The following is a 15,984-nucleotide window of genomic DNA, read 5'->3' on the forward strand; positions in this document are numbered from 1 at the left end:
GTGTCGGCAAACGTTTAAACAAACAATGCTATCGGGTCTCATAAGAACTTTAAATATGTGATTGATAATGAAAGCAATATAAGGCCTCCCTTTACAAAACGCTCGTGTCCTGATTCCTGGCAGCAGCAGGTGAGTGCGTGCGAACCAGCTGTTCTAGTGAATTTTATATGCATTTATTTTGACATCCATTAACTTAGACGTTCTCACGCCTTTGTTGAAGAGAAGCCCCTTTGCAACCTCTAAATGCACGTTGAAGCTGTAATTCGTTGTATTGTACTTATCATATGTGACATTAAACATTGTAAGTACGTGACTTTCTTAACATCTCGTTTTGAAATTACACAGGGCAGCCTGTTGTTGGTATTGTAGCCACAGTAGCTCATCCGAAGCGCATTTACGGTACAGTTCAGGCTCTGGACTTCTTGCAGACGCTACTGCTCTGCAGCTACTACACGGGCACTGCTCTGGTGTAAGTGACTACATATATAACTGCAGGAACAGTGTCTGTTCTAGGTCTAATGGCTGCAGACACAGAAACGACACCCCGATGAATATCGGCAGACCTTACTTTCTCTACCGCTGATGGTAAAGGCCCATGAGTGCAGACCAAATACCTGCTCTGGAGCGAAGGACTAACAATACATTTCGTCGTACCTGCTTTTCAGCTACATCAATACCTGCCCTGGTGCAAATAATTACAGACACAGTACTAGTGTTGTATGATATCCTGCATCCCCATGGCAGCATGAGGGAGGCAGCCGTCAGGTGGGCGTGGCTTCTGGGCCTTCACTCTGTTCACCCAGTAGCCGCCCTCAGAGCTACCAGGAGGGCGTGGCTTAAGGGCCTTCACTCTGTCGTGGGAAGCTGAATATCATACTCTGGATGGTATAATATACAGCTTCCCATGTAAGTGTGAGGGAACTGGTAACTGCTTTTGCCGTTGTAGTTTCAGGGCCACATCATTTGTGCGGTTCTTCTCCCAGGGCTAAGGGTGGGAGGGGCATGGGTGAGAGCAAAGGGGGCTGGGGGAGCGTTGCATGGAGACGGCTGCACTATGCTGAATGGCAAGCCGTTGCTCTGCAGACATGAACATTTAACACCTTAACTGCCAAGGGTTCCCCCTGCAAGACCTTTTTTTTTGGTGATTTCAGTATGTTGCCATTCAATCCCTTGTAACTTTTTTGTTACATGAGTGTTATAATGTGTGTCAATGTTATAGTGTGTGTGGCGTATAGGAACCACCTTTATTTAATTAAGAGAGGGAGGAGTGTTATAATGTGTGTCTTCCCTCCTGTGTCTTTCTTGCAGGGTGAGGTGATGTCAGTGGAATGTGGTGAGGTCACTGTGCTCAGAGTGTTGTCATTTGAATAGTGTTCCATGGGGGACAGTTGGAGACAGAGAGCTGGCTGGCTAGGATGTGCCGGTGCTTTCCTGCTGTACTTATGAACTAATAAACCCACATAACTTACCTGCTGGCTCAGGTGTGTTGATGACGAGTCCACTTTGTTACACTGGCGACGAGGATGGGATCCTGTCGTGGAGGGGACAGCAGCTGATCAGGACACCGCCCTCCAAGTGTTCACATCCTGGGAAGCAGTCCAGCTGCGCAGCTCTGGAGATCCGGACCAGAGTTGCAGCCCAGCAGGCCGGGTAGTGCTGGGAAGGAGGCTCCGTTACGGAAGGAGCCGGGCCCCTGAAGATTAGGGTCGGAAGAGCCGGTGGTCTGTAGCAGGGAAGTATCCCTGGGCCCAGAATCGGTGTTTCGTGTCTCAGGGAAGCTGTCCTGAGAGCCTTGGAGAGTGAGCTTCCCGTGCTCCCGCTGCATTAGTGGGTCAAGCGCGTCGGCGGTTACCTCCTTGCAGAGGAGTGAAGGAGGTGTTTGGAAGCAGTGGCGAACGTTATGGCCGGGATCCAGCTGGTTGCGTGAGGACGAGTGCCCAGTTCGCAACACGCATCGTGTTGGCACGGGAGGCTGGTAACAGGTCCGGGAGTTGGGGCGAGCAGAAGTGCCCTTGTAGCGGTCCTGAGCTTGATAGGCGCACGGAGTATGGCCATTGGTAAACGTTGCTCTGCGGACGGCCTGGTCACGGAGGGTTCGCCTTTGATGAAGGACAGGCGTCTGTGTTTCGTGCGTGTTCGCCCTATCGTAGGATACTGGAGGTCCGTCCTCAGTGGTGCCGGTGATGGACTGATGACGTTGTTTTCTCGTCGCCAGTGTAACAAAGTGGACTCGTCATCAACACACCTGAGCCAGCAGGTAAGTTATGTCCCCAGGAACGGTCGACCCCATGGGAGACAGCCACCCAAGGCCAGGGACATCACCCCTGACAAATCCTGGAGCTCTGGCTCGGCTGCGTTAGAGAATTTCCCTTGGGGAAGGGATGGCGACTCTGCCGGGCTCCCTGGAGCTGCCGCTGTGCTTGGGGGGGGGGGATGGTACACCCACATGGGGCACAGCCGCCCAAGGCCAGGCACATTACCCCCGACTATACTGGAGCCCTGGCTGGCCTGCAGTGTAGCTTCTCCCTCTGGGGAAGAATGGGGACCCTGCTGGAACTGCCACTGAACTTTGGGATGGTCGACCCACATGGGAGACAACCACCCAAGGCTAGGGATATCACCCCTGACAAATCCTGGAGCTCTGGCTCGGCTGCGTTAGAGAATTTCCCTTGGGGAAGGGATGGTGACCCTGCTGGGCTCCCTGGAGCTGCCGCTGTGCTTGGGGATGGTACACCCACATGGTAAACGGATGTCCACGGATGTCCAAGGCTGGAGACATCAGCTCCAACCGTCCTGGGGTTCTGGCTGGGCTGCGTTACAGCTTTTCCCTTCGGGGAGGTATTGGCACACTACCGGGGCTCCCAAGTGGGGAAAAGCTGTAACACAGGCCAGCAAGAACTCCAGGACAGTTGGAGGTGATGTCCCCGGCCGCGGGCCTTCGTTTCCCATGTGGATGTACCATCTCCAAGCACAGCGGCAATGCCAGGGAGCCCATGGCAGGGTCCCCTTCCCTCCAAAGGGGGTATTTCTGTATTGCAGCCGAGCCAGAGCTCCAGGATAGTGTGGGGGTAATGTACCTGGCCTTGGTGGGCTGTCTCCCATATAGGGCAACCATCCCCAAGTGCAGCGGCTGTCCCAGGTTGCCCCGGCACAGTCCCCGTACCTTCCCAGAGGGGATATTCTGTAACGCAGCCGAGCCAGAACTCCAGGATTTGTCGGGTGTTATGTCCCCTGGCCTTGGTAGGCTGTCTCCCATGTGGGGTGACCGTCCCCAAGTCCAGTGGCAATTCCGGCAGGGTCCCCATTCTTCCCCACAGGGAAAGGCTGTAACGCATCCCAGCCAGAGCTCCAGGCTGGGCTTGGGGATGGTCGACCCACATGGGAGACGGGTGCCCAAGGCCAGGGACATGACCCCCACCACCCTGGAGCTCTGGCTGGGTTGCGTTACAGCTTCTCGCTCCGGGAAAGGTTGGGGACACTGTCTGCGCTGCCTGGAACCACTGCTCGGCTAAGGGACAGTCAAATCACATGGGAGATAGCCGCCCAAGGCCAAGGACATCGCCCCGACCATCCTGGAGCACTGGCTGAGCTGCGTTACAGAATTTCCCTCTGGGGAGGGAAGGGGAACCTGCCGGGACCCCCTGGAGCTGCCACAGTGCTTGGGGACGGTACATTCACATGGTAAATGGATGTCCAAGGCTAGGGACATCACCTCCAACCGTTCTAGAGTTCTGGCTGGGCTGCGTTGCAGCTTTTCCCTTTGGGGAGGTATTGGCACACTGCCGGGGCTCCCAATACCTCCCCAAAGGGAAAAGCTGTAACGCAGCCCAGCCAGAACTCTAGGACGGTTGGAAGTGATGTCCCCGGTCTTGGGCATCGGTTTCCCATGTGGGTGTACTGTCCACAAGCCCAAGGCAGCTTCAGGGAGCCCTGACAGGATGGTCGGGGGTGATGTCCCTGGCCTTGGGCGGCTCTCTCCCATGTGGTTTGACCGTCCCTAAGCCCAGCAGCGGGTCCAGGGAGCCCCGGCAGAGTCCCTGACCTTTCCCAGAGGGTGAAGTGGTAACGCAGGCCAGCCAGAGCTCTGGGATAGTCGGGGTCCCTGGCCTTGGGTGGCTGTCTCCCATATGGGGCGACCATCCCCAAGTGCAGCGGCTGTCCCAGGGAGCCGTGGCGGGGTCCCCATCGCTTCCCCGAGGGAAACTCTGTAATGCAGCCCAGCCAGCTCTCCAGTCTGGGCTTAGGGGATGGTCAACCCACATGGGAGATGGGAGTCCAAGGCCAGGGACATCACCCCCGACCATCCTGGAGCTCTGACTGGGCTGCGTTACAGAATGTACCTGTGGGAAGGGATGGGGCCCCTGCCCGAGCCCCCTGGGACTGCCGCTGGGCTTGGGGATGGTAGACCCACATGGGAAATGAATCCCCAAGGCAGGGGAATATCACCCCCAACTATCCTGGAGTTCTGACTGGGCTACGTTGCAGCTTATTCCCCCCCCGGGAAGGTTTTGGCACACTGCCGGGCCTACCTGGTGGGGAAACGCAGCCCAGCCAGCCCTCCAGGACGGTTAGGGTTGGTGTCCCCGGCACTGGACATTAATTTCCCATGTGGGTCTACTGTCATCAAGCCCAGCAGCAGTCCCAGGGAGCCCCGGCAGGGTCTGCATCCGTTCACAGAGGGAGAAGCTATAACGCAGGCCAGCATCAGCTCCAGGATGGTGGGGGGTGGGTGGGCGGGAGGGGGGGGTTATGTTCCTGGCCCAGAGCAGCTGTCTCCCACCGAAGTCGACTGTCCCCAAGCCCTGGCAGGATCCCTATTCCCCACCGGAGGTGACATCTGTAACGCAGCGCAGCCAGAGGTGCAGCTTGGGCTTGCGGACGGTCAACCCACATGGGAGACAGCCGCTCCCAGGAAAACCTCAATGTTATGCTGGCATGGGGGGCAATTTGTGGCCTGACCCTGCAATTGTGTCCCAGCCCACCAAAATACCTACCCAGACGCCCCAGTCCCACCCACCCCACTGACAATGGGCCCTAACTGTAGAATAATAAATAAACAGTACTCGCATAGCGTTGCAGCTGCTCATGTAGAAAATGCTGTAAATGAATCAAAAAACCTTTACCTATGGTCAACACAGCAAAAACAAATCATAACTACTACTCTCCGATCACGGCCCCTCTTTCAAGCCATCCCTGGTAGTCTATTGACCCTCACCCCCCAGTAAAAACACATTTGCCCCTTCCTAGGGCAGATTGCAAGATTGTGCTAGCAATCTGCCCCAGGGAGGGCTACATGAGATGCCCCCCGCATCCATTTGGGGTGGGGGGAGAGGGCCACCCCCCTTTCCCACTAAAAAGATGCATGTTGTTTTATTGGCCTCCCTCCCCACTCCCACCCAAAACAACATTGAACAAAAATATTTTTTGTGTGTGTACCTTTCCTAGGAGCAGATGGGGACATAGTGTGCCCATCTGCCCCCAAGGTGGGCAAAATGTGTGCTGGCCCATGCTTTGGGGGCTGGAGGGGAGAGTAAGCAGCCCCCACACTCACCCCCCCACTTCAAAAACAGATCTCTGGTGGTCTAGTGGCATTGCTCGGCACGTATCGAGCGTTCCGTGCTCGATCCGCGCCCAGCAATGCTTCAAAGGTGTGGTTGGAAGGGGAGAGTCCTCCCTTTCCAACGACACCTCCCCGCTGCAGTCTCCACAACTCCTCTCGCCTCACAGGCTCTTTGCAGTGTCCTTGCCTCTCACTTTATCTCTAAAACCCAGGACATCTTGTCCTCCCTCTCCTCCGCTCCCCCTCCTCTCCCTTCTCCTTCTCTGCTTACTGACCCTTCTTCAGCTACCCCCCTCCTATTTCCCCTGCTTTCCTCTTTTCTCCCCTGATGAGGTCGCTAGACCAGTCAGATCTATGAAAGCCTCATCAAAACAGGTCCATCCCTATTCCTCTAAAACCATTAAGGACCACATCGATACCCTCGCTCCGGCCCTTGCCGATTTCTGCAACCTCTCCTTTGCCTCTGGATCTTTCCCCTCTCCTCCCCTCTGAACCACTCCCTTGTGCATCCTCTCCTCAAGAAACCCACAGCTGATCCTTCTTGCCCGGCTAGCTATCGCCCAAGTTCCATTACACCCTTTTTGGGTACTCCTGGAAAAGCTGCCCATCTCTCAGCTTAACCTTCCTTCTGATTCTGTTGGCTGTCTACATGACCACCAGTCTGGTTTCAGAGCTGCCAGAAGCACAGAAACTGCTCTCCTGAACATCCGTGAAGACTGGCTCTACAACCATGACTCTAAGATTCCCTTTGTCCTCATCCCACTTGATCTCTCCTCTGCTTTCGACACGGCCAACCATGCCACTCTGCTTAACCGTCTCTGTGACAACCTGGATATCACCGATCCTGCTCTGGCCTGGCTGATTTTTCCTCTCTGATCGACCCTCCCAGGTACAACTTGGGTCCTTCTATCTTCTATCTCCCTCTCTACCTGTGGTGTTCCCCAGGGGTCTAACCTCTCTCCCAGGCTTTTCAACCAATATCTGGCAACTCTTGCCTACTGCATTTCCATTTTCAGCTCACATTTCTAGTGCTATGCTGATGACACACAACTCATTTTCAGGCTTCCTTTAGCCACCTCCTCTCCTTCCCTCATCTCTGATTGCCTAATCGCCATTCAAAATTGGTGTGCCGCCAATGATCTTTGTGTAAATACCAACAAGACTGAGATCCTCCTCATTGGTTCACCATCCTTTCCCCTCACTCTCTGGCCAGCCTCCCTTGGCCCTCCTCCTACCCCCACCTGTGAGGCTAAGAACCTCTGGGTCATCTTTGACTCTACACTGTCCTTCTCCTGCCACATTTCTGACATCTCTAAAAAATCAAACTTCTTACTGCACCTCCTGAGAGGTACTCTGCCTTTCGTCTCCATCTCTCAGAAGCTCACTCTCTCCCAATCTCTGGTTTTCTCCGACTGGACTACTGTAACAGCCTCTTTCTAAATCTACCTGTCTCCACTCTCCGCCCCTTTACAACTGATCCAGAACAGGACTGCAAGACTTGTCCTTGGCCTCAAGACCTGGGATTGTATCTCTCCAGCTCTGAAATGCCTCCATGGGCTCCCAGTAGATGCAAGGATTACATTTAAAACCTCCTGCATTGTCCACAAGACTTTCTGGGGCCTGGGTCCAAAATACCTTCAACTATCCCTCCGTAAATACCTCCCCTCTCAAGCCCTTCTCTCCTCTACTTCTAACGCCCTCCGATTCAGTCGTTTTTCAAAGAAACGTGCCGGTGTATATTTGTCTGTGGCTGGGGCCTCCCTTTGGAACAGCCTCCCTGCCACCTTGAAACTTGAGGAGAACCATCTCCGGTTCTGGACGCACCTCAAGACCTTCCTCTTTGCTTCTGCCTTTTCCCCTCTTCTCCCCGTCTGATCTGTTCTCTCTCTCTCAGCACCGTGCACCGACCACCCTCTGTCCTTCAGGCCCAGGTACCTGCTCACCCTGCCACCCTCATGCACTGCCTACGGACCACCACTTGCACTGGGTCTGTGTCTGTAAACATACAGTTCCCCACCCACTTTTCGTCTGCACTTTTCAGATATACCATATCTGACTAACCTAGCACTTGCCACTTGCTGGCTGCACTACCACTGTTTATCACCTTTATTTATTTTACTTATTTAATATATATTCTGTTTCTCTCCTCTGTTCCGCACTTTCTACCCCTCCCCCTTCCATGTACTTTCCCCCTTTTCCCTTTCCCCTTTCCCATGCACTTGCGCACTCTTAATGTCACTGGGCCTAGTAAGATTGTTGTTTTTGTTCTCCCCTGTTCCCCTCCCTTTGCCTGGTCGCGCTCTGAAACACTTGTGTATGAGCGCAATATAAATAAAATATTCAATTTTCGATCTCAACGGCTCAATAATGCCGGAGATCGAGGGAGAGGAAGAAGGGAACTCACCTTCTCTTTTCACTGCAGCAGCCGAAAATGGCTGCCGCTATGAAATTTACTTTGTTTCATGTCAGCGTGCATTATGCACACTGATGTGGAACTGAAGGAAATCCAACCCCCGAGCCATGAGGAGGAACCTCCTCCTCACATAGCCCGGGGGTTAGTGAAGTGCAAAAAAAGATAAGGTATCTCGTCCATGGCACTGCAAAGGTAATGTCAAGGATGAGATACCTCGTCTTTGGCACTTAAGGGGTTAAACTGTATATTGCATACAGATCTGAGTCTGCTTACTATGAAACCGTTTAAGAGTTGGACTAGACATTGGGAGCAAAGGTGCCAGGAATAGCCCTTAAAAAAACAGTGCACAGGGACTAAAACATTATGTATGCACGTAATAACTCTGCAAGCTAGTCTTGGAGGAAAGATGGGGGCACCAAGCAAGCTCTGCAACAACACAATCTCCTGCCAAACGTCCACATCCAGGTCAATGGAAGAGTTGTATTTAGCTCAGTTTGTACCTGTGTATTTATAAATCAGTTTTTAACCATCTTTTTATGTTAACAAGACTCTACGGCTGTATAGCCCTGGTGTTTAGCTGCGATGTTCTTCCCAGCCATGTTTGCTGTATACTTTGCTAGTAAGCAATAAGGACACCACATTAGCAGAGAATCGGGGACAGTGGCAGGGCCTTTCATCTCTTTCAAATGAAAGGGGCCTCAAGCCTCAGGGGGCCCCCAGCAACAGACCCCATATTGCCACCCAGCAGTGTAATAACACTGCAATATATTCCTTTATATATTGCTCGGTTTCTGGATGCCGTCACTTCAATTGAGGAAAATTGAGTATTATCACCTACTTTCAACAATGTTTCCTCCACGCGAGCCACTTTCTTATGAAGAAGGATCATTCAGCGGTCATTTAGTGTTTCAGATCCCTGCTGGATCATGATAATTGACGACTATTAACTTTCTTTATCACCATTATAATGTATGCACTCCTCCCCGTAGGAGCCTCAGACATCTTTCTGCTCTAAGCAAGTTGAGCCCGCAACCATCATGTTGAAATGGTCCCCCACGCATCTTCACTCAGGCCTGCAGAGAATATTCCATTATATTTAGAGACGTCATTTTATTAGACCTAAATGCACCACTACATCCAAAATGGAGTGCCCTTGCAAATCATGGCCCATACTGCACATCACAGCATTGAATACTATGCACATGTACCAGAGGTCCAGCATTCATACACTTACAAGAACAGTACAAACAATTTTGATAGTGGGGGTGCAAGTATCATGGCCTGAACGAACCAACGGTAATTGCACCCCCTGCCTCCCTGGGGTTAATTCACACTAACACAAGTGGTCACCCTGTTTTATATTTACTCAGGTCCCAACCAATGTAAGGGCACCATTTAGCCCCTCCCTGGACACCCCCATACCTTTTCATTGGGTTGGTGCATGATTTCATGGCCTGAATGCACCTATGGTAATTCACTTACCCTGTTTTTCTGGGGTTAACTCACACTGACACAAGTAGTCATTCTGTTTTATGTTTACTCTGGTCCCAACTGGTATGGATACCTCCATACCTTTTTTGATTGTGGGGTTTAAGATATCATGGCCTGAACACACCTACAGCAATTCACATCCCCTGTCTCCCTGGGGTTATTTCACACTGAAACAAGTGGTCATCCTGTGTAATATCTATTCTGGTCCGAACAAATGTGCACCATCAACCCCTACCAGAAAACACCCATACCTTTTTAAAGCAGTGATGCCAGATATCATGCCCTGAACACATCCATGATGATTTCAATCCCCAGCCTCCCTGGGTGTAATTCGCAGCAAAAAAAATTGGTCATCCCGTTTTATATTTACTCATGTACCAACAAATGTATAGGCACCATCTAGCCCCGCCCTGGACACCCCCCATACCTTTTTGATTGTGGGGGTGCAAGATATCATGACCTGAACGCACCTATGGCAATTCGCATCCCCTGCCTCCCTGGGGTTAATTCACACTGAAACAAGTGGTCATCCTGTTTAATATTTACTTTGGTCTGAACAAATGTATATGCACCTCCTACCCCCTTCTGCAACAACCACATACCTTTTTTTTTATAAAGCAGGGATGCAAGATATCATAGCCTTCAATCCCCTGCCTCCCTGGGTGTAATTAGTAGCAGCACAAGTGGTTATCCTGTTTTGTGTTTACTCTGGTCCCAACCAATATAGACCCACTATCTAGCCCCTCCCTGGACGTCCCCATTCCTTTTGATTGTGGGGTGCAAGATCTCCTGGCCTGAAATTTCCTGTTTTTCTGGGGGTAATTCACACTAACACAAGTGGCCGTCCTGTTTTAGATTTACTCTAGTTCCCCTTAAGCGTTGTATATGCATCCTCTAGCCCCTTCCTAAATGCCCCAAAACCTTTTGATCAGTGAGATGCACAGAAGGTGGAACCAAATGCTGAATAATCTGTGGATGACTTGCGTACAATCCTTTTGGGAGTGGTAACCAGTGACTCCAGAGGGAACTCTGATTGTGAGTGTATGTGAGATGCAGTGGTAGTGCTGTGGTGTGCAGGAGGTAGAAGAGGGGTAGGTGAATAGTGTAGATGTCGAAGAAATAGAGGGTTAAAGTGTAAATGAGTGGTACAGAGAGGGAGTAGTGAGCGGTAGAGAGGGCAAAGGATAGGCAGAAGTTGTAGAGGGGCATATAACGGGGTGGAGATTGTCATAGTTGAAGAAGGGGGAATGTGAGAAAATCGAATGGACAGAGGAAAGAGGTGGAAGGAGATGGGAGGAGGAGCAAATGGAATGTGTGGGTAGTAAGAGAAGGTGGGAGAGTTGGGGGGGGTAAGACTTGAGAGAGGTAGAAGACAAAAGTATAGAGTAAGTGGGCATAAGATCATGGAACGGAGTGAAAGAGTGGGAGGGAGAGAATACGGCTACCCAGTTCTATTTTTATGCAAAATACACTTCAATGGATTGATTTTCTTCTGCGTGGCAGGTGTATCTCCAGGCGGGAAGCCAAGATTCTGGTGAAAACCTTTGCGTCTATGTTGAGCAGGGATATGGGCCTATATGAGGCACAGTCCGTTGCATCCTTACCCTGCTTGGGGATCACTGTTTTGAGTGCTTCCCAGAAAGTAGGGGGGAGTATCCCCTGCTTGTCTTTTGGAGTTAAAGGCCTTCGCCATGGGCCCTGCAAGGATTTCTTGGAACTGCTTGTAGAAGCCTGCTGTGTATCGGTCTTACCCAAGTGCCTTCCCTGCCATTAGCTGGCCTATTGCCCTCTTCACCTCCTCCGTTGTTAAATCCATTTCCAGCATATTTATTTTTAGTTATTTTGATTGGTTTATGTCACACCTTACAAAAAACTGCTAAAACATTTAATTACTTCCATAAAATATTTCCATACAACATTTAAAAGAAAAAAAGACTGAGACCACAATTGAATCCACAGATGAGTAAACCAAAGATCGAAAACAACCATGTAACAAATTCCAACTATCCCTCATAAGTTTGATTATTCCTGAAAAGTCTCCTGCTTTCCACCCCTCACATTCACCCTTTGTTCATTCCAACAATGCTTCAAGAAACTTCATTGGAGCCAATACCAAAGGGGTGTTTTGCACCAAGATGAACTTATTACACCACTCCTGAGATATCAGGGTTTGACAACCTTTGTTGTTTCCCTCATGTAGTGCCTTCGTTCTACCTCCAAGGATTGGCACTCCGACAATAAATGTTGAGACGATTTCCACTGTGTCTTGATTTTTACAAAATCTACAGAAAGTCAGTTACCGTGATCTGACGCCTATGATTAAGGACTTACCTAGTGGTGAGAATGTTTGTTTGTTTAGTCTCAGTCTCATGAAAAATCTCCTATAATACTTACTCTGGAATTTTAATAGATATTTAGGTGGGGTATTCAACAGTCTCCCTTCATGCGCCAGATTCAGTGATAGCTTATAAGAACCTCTCTGCTGGAGAGTATTAATCCAGTCACTTCAGCTGTAACTGCACTTTGTTAGGATTTAAATTAAGGACCTCCTCTGTTAGATCTAGCTGTCTGATCAGATCTCTACAAGAAGATTTCCATTCGTACACTACATGGTCAGTTCCTTTATAGGCTCCCTTATCAAAGATTTCACACGGGGGACCCCTCCCCTCAATCGTACATTTCGAAAATAGGCTCAGCGATAGCCATCAAATCATCAAATTAAGCGATTCCAAGCCCAGTTCGAATCAGACAAAGGAAATCGGGAGAGACTTTTGGCAGCCACACAACACCCTCCTCCAAAAAAGTCCCTCCAATTGGTCCCAGGTTACCTCAGGAAAGTAAGGGGTGGTTTCCGCACTGTATTTCAATATTGGTGCCACCTTGAGCCGGGTTCAATTGTGAAGTTTCTGAATGTAATACCTATTTTCCTTGTTTGTGCGGCCAGTCTCATACATTTGAGTCTAAGGCCGTGCACCCAAGGTTTTTCAACTAAACTACCATTGAAAGGGATACACGGGTAATTCATAGTATCAGCTGTTTCAATTTTCTCAGAATCCACTACCTAGCTACATTTTAGCATTTTCCTTAATCCTGGTTTAGATAGTATCTTTTTTTTGTGTTCACCCTTGTTTTATTTCTTTCGGGTAGCCCTCCAGATGGTTTAAACGCCTTTGTAATCCTACTAGCGTGTAGTCAATTAAGACCAAATCGTCTGCATAGACAACCTAAGGGATGGCTGTAAATCTTAAGAGGAAAGCCTGGCTCTGCTCCGTTTCCGATAAATCCAGATTAAATAATTTGGGGGTGAAGGGGCAGCCCTGTTTAAGGTCTCTAGATGTAGTGTTTGATCTCGTAAGAGTCCCTGCACCCGACATTCTGATTTGAATAGGTGTTAAAGTGTACAGGTTTGTTATTACTTCTTGGGGGTGGGGTGGGATGCAGTGGCAATTAGTTGTATCCAAAGCCTTTCTCTACTAATGGAGTTGACGGCTTGCTCCAGGTCAATAGCTAAATAAACATTCTTCCTTGACCTGCAAACCTTCGACTTTAGGATGTTAAGAAGGAATGAGTTAAGGCTGGTACCAACCCCTGAGACAAACCCAGTCTGTCATTTATCACGGCAGCCCGCTTTTATAGCCCAATTATTAAGATGTCCCAATAGGATCAACACAAAGATCTTTCCAAGCGTATCCAGTAGGGCACTGGGTCTGTAGTTATCTCTGTCCCCTTTCTTCCATGAGACTGGACTTTTCTAGTTATCAGAATCTAATTAAACCATCTTCAGGGTTGCGCTTAAGCATTTCATTATGTAGACCATTCGGCTCGCTGCTCGAGAGGTTTTACATTTTTTTTAATCTTGATGACAATGTCCTCTCATGTGAACCCGATGGGCCACAGCCTATAGGATTAATCCGTACTAGATATATTTAATTCTGTGATGCTTGAAAAGAGCCCTGAAAAGAACCCAATCCAACCCCTTTCATAAACTGCCGGAATCATCTTTGCCAGTTGCAATGTAGAATTATTAGTCAGTAAGACCCAAAAGTGACATGTGTTTTATTCTTTTTTTTATTTATTTTTTACTTTTTGTTTTTTTAGCTTTGATCTTTAACATGACTTCAGCGTCCATTTCGAGGCGTTGTGCCTTTTGTAGCCAACAGCCAGTTCCTATACTGCTGTTGGCGCTTTTTTTCTTTTTAGAGTACCTATGTTGCCTTTTTCCATCAGCGCTGTTTTTTTACATCTTCATTAGGATAGTGTAGTCTATTGTCCGTCAAGCTATTTTCAGACCTTGGTTTTACCTGAAATCTCAGCAGGATACAAGGATAATCCATACCCAGAGACTTAGACGCTAAATCATTTTTATAATACGCTGCGATCTGAGACTTCCCCCGGAGGTACTCGCAAGCAATTTCTCGCTTGATTTGTTTGTACCAATATCCCAATTTTTTTCCTTTCTCTTTCCTGTTCCTTGACACTAAGATGCAGGATAGCATGATCACTATCGATTGTAGGCGTGACCTTCAGAAAGTACATGTATTTAACAAGGCTAATAGATGCAAAATAGTAGTCCAGATGAGTTTGTGAGTGCCACGCGCCCAAGTTGCTCTACCCGGATTGTTACTGAGAAGTTTACCATTCATCATGCATACTGCATCTTCCTTCCTCTTGGACATCCATAGAGCTGCTTTTCTTTGCGTAGAGCCCCCCTGTAGTTTTACCCCTGACTCATCCAAAAGTCTTGCATTCAGATCACTGCAAATCAAGAAGAGGGGAGATTTTAATTCCACCCAGCAGTTATCCACCAGGCCAGTGACCAAATCAACAAACTCCTCGTCGCCAATACCGCCGGGTTCCAGTATACATTGAATATCAATAGAGTTAATGGTTCCTGAGTTGCTTACTAGTTGAAAGAACCATATGGACATATGTGCTTGGGTCTCTGGAGTCCACCATCGTAAAACTTTACCCCAATCTCATCAAGGTCAGTAGACCCGCAGACGGCCTCCCTACTTTCCATGTTATGGCAGGATTAAGGCATATGTCAAAATCTTCAGAGTGCTTAGTGGCCAGCCATGTTTCCTGAAGGCACATGAGGTTGAAATTTACAATAGCCAACACTCCTTTTCTGAACAAGTGAACAAAGCCCCTGGTTTTCCATGAGGCTGTGTTCAATGAGCGGGTCACCACACGCTGCGTATGTTAAAGGTTTGTTGTACGTGCAAGTGTTCCTGCCAGCAACGACCAGTCCAAAGGACTAGATGCTCCATTAGACGATACTTGCATCCTGACTTTCTTTCCATTGTATTTATGATATCATATGATACTTGAATGGATATAGGAGTGTCCTGTTGGTAATTTTGGCCAACGGAAGCTGAGGCTTTAGTGGCTCCAGTCTGGAATTTTACCCTGCAGGAAATTCATTCGGATTGTGGTTTCTCCAATGTGTAGTGTTTTCCCAGGTCACAATCCGTTCGCTTGAAGCCCAAATATAGAAAGCCTGGGGATACCTCCAAAATGGCTTGCTTCACCAATACGGAATTGAAGTGCAGTATCGCCCAATCCATGCGCCTTTCATTGACAAAAGCTACAATCTTGATGTCATCTTACTCAATGAACCGGAGCTTGGGTGAACAATGAAGTAAATTTAGCACATTTCTTCTGTTCATTATTGGGCCATCTTTCTCCATGATTATCCTCTCGATCATTATGTAGGGTTTGGTCGATATCTTAAACTTTCCCCAATCGCCCAAGAGACCTTCCTTCATCTTCTTCAATGTTTTTTCCTTTGCAGGTTAGACACAATGTAGTTTATTTTGGAGGAGAACCCTTCTTTGCTCTAATGTGTAGAAGAGGAGATGATCATTTTTATCCTTTACATGCTTAGTGCTTCTGTCAACCAATGTGGGATCAGGAGAGGCACCTTCATCCTCCCCTTCTAACTCGTCGTGGCCAACGCCAACCACAGCAAACGTCAGATCATTTGTTCCCACTGGCACGTCTATCGGATCATCCGAATAGATAGAAAGGATCAACAATATTTGCAGATTCTCATCTTCTGAGCATGGCTCCTCCTATGATTTCTAACATTTGACCGTGGTCTACCATCTTTTTTGTTGGGTGCTGAGAGGGGCCCTGATCGCCTCGGTCAATGTTAGCCTTTGCAAGTAGGCTCTTGAGCCAATCGACTTCCCCTTCTTAGTTGCAGGGAGATGTTTAGATATTCTTCGGGTCAGATATTCAATCACTTGCTTAGTAGCAATTTCCATACTGTCAGTTTATTTTTATAAAGACGGGATATATTTTCTTAAAGAGGTTCCTGGTTCTTCCTGGAGGCTGTGAGTTCCGATGGTAATGATTAGTTTGGGTTCGTAGAATGCTCACTGGTCTGCCAGTTTGATTGTCTGGGTACTATGTAGATTTGGTCAACTGGTTTTAAAGGCTGAGTCGGCCTTCAACCATGCTCTGGCAAGGCTTCTGGGGTGGGCTCATAAGCCTCATCAGCCAAAGTCCTCGCCCT

The 15,984-nt window shown here is 48.9% G+C and overlaps 1 protein-coding gene across 2 annotated transcripts in view; it reads left to right on the forward strand.

The window, feature by feature from the left end:
* Positions 1–12: 12 nt before the first annotated feature.
* Positions 13–15,984, forward strand: part of ELMOD3 (ELMO domain containing 3) — a 635,597-nt gene continuing 619,625 nt past the window's right edge. For both annotated transcript variants that reach the window (XM_069618948.1, XM_069618949.1), the window contains exon 1: positions 13–129. The gene's annotated coding sequence lies outside the window, so the exon portion shown is untranslated. The remainder of the gene's footprint in view (positions 130–15,984) is intronic.

The sequence above is a fragment of the Ambystoma mexicanum genome, chromosome 10 (genome assembly GCF_040938575.1).
Source record: "Ambystoma mexicanum isolate Mex_15411 chromosome 10, UKY_AmexF1_1, whole genome shotgun sequence".
Classification (NCBI taxonomy): domain Eukaryota; kingdom Metazoa; phylum Chordata; class Amphibia; order Caudata; family Ambystomatidae; genus Ambystoma; species Ambystoma mexicanum.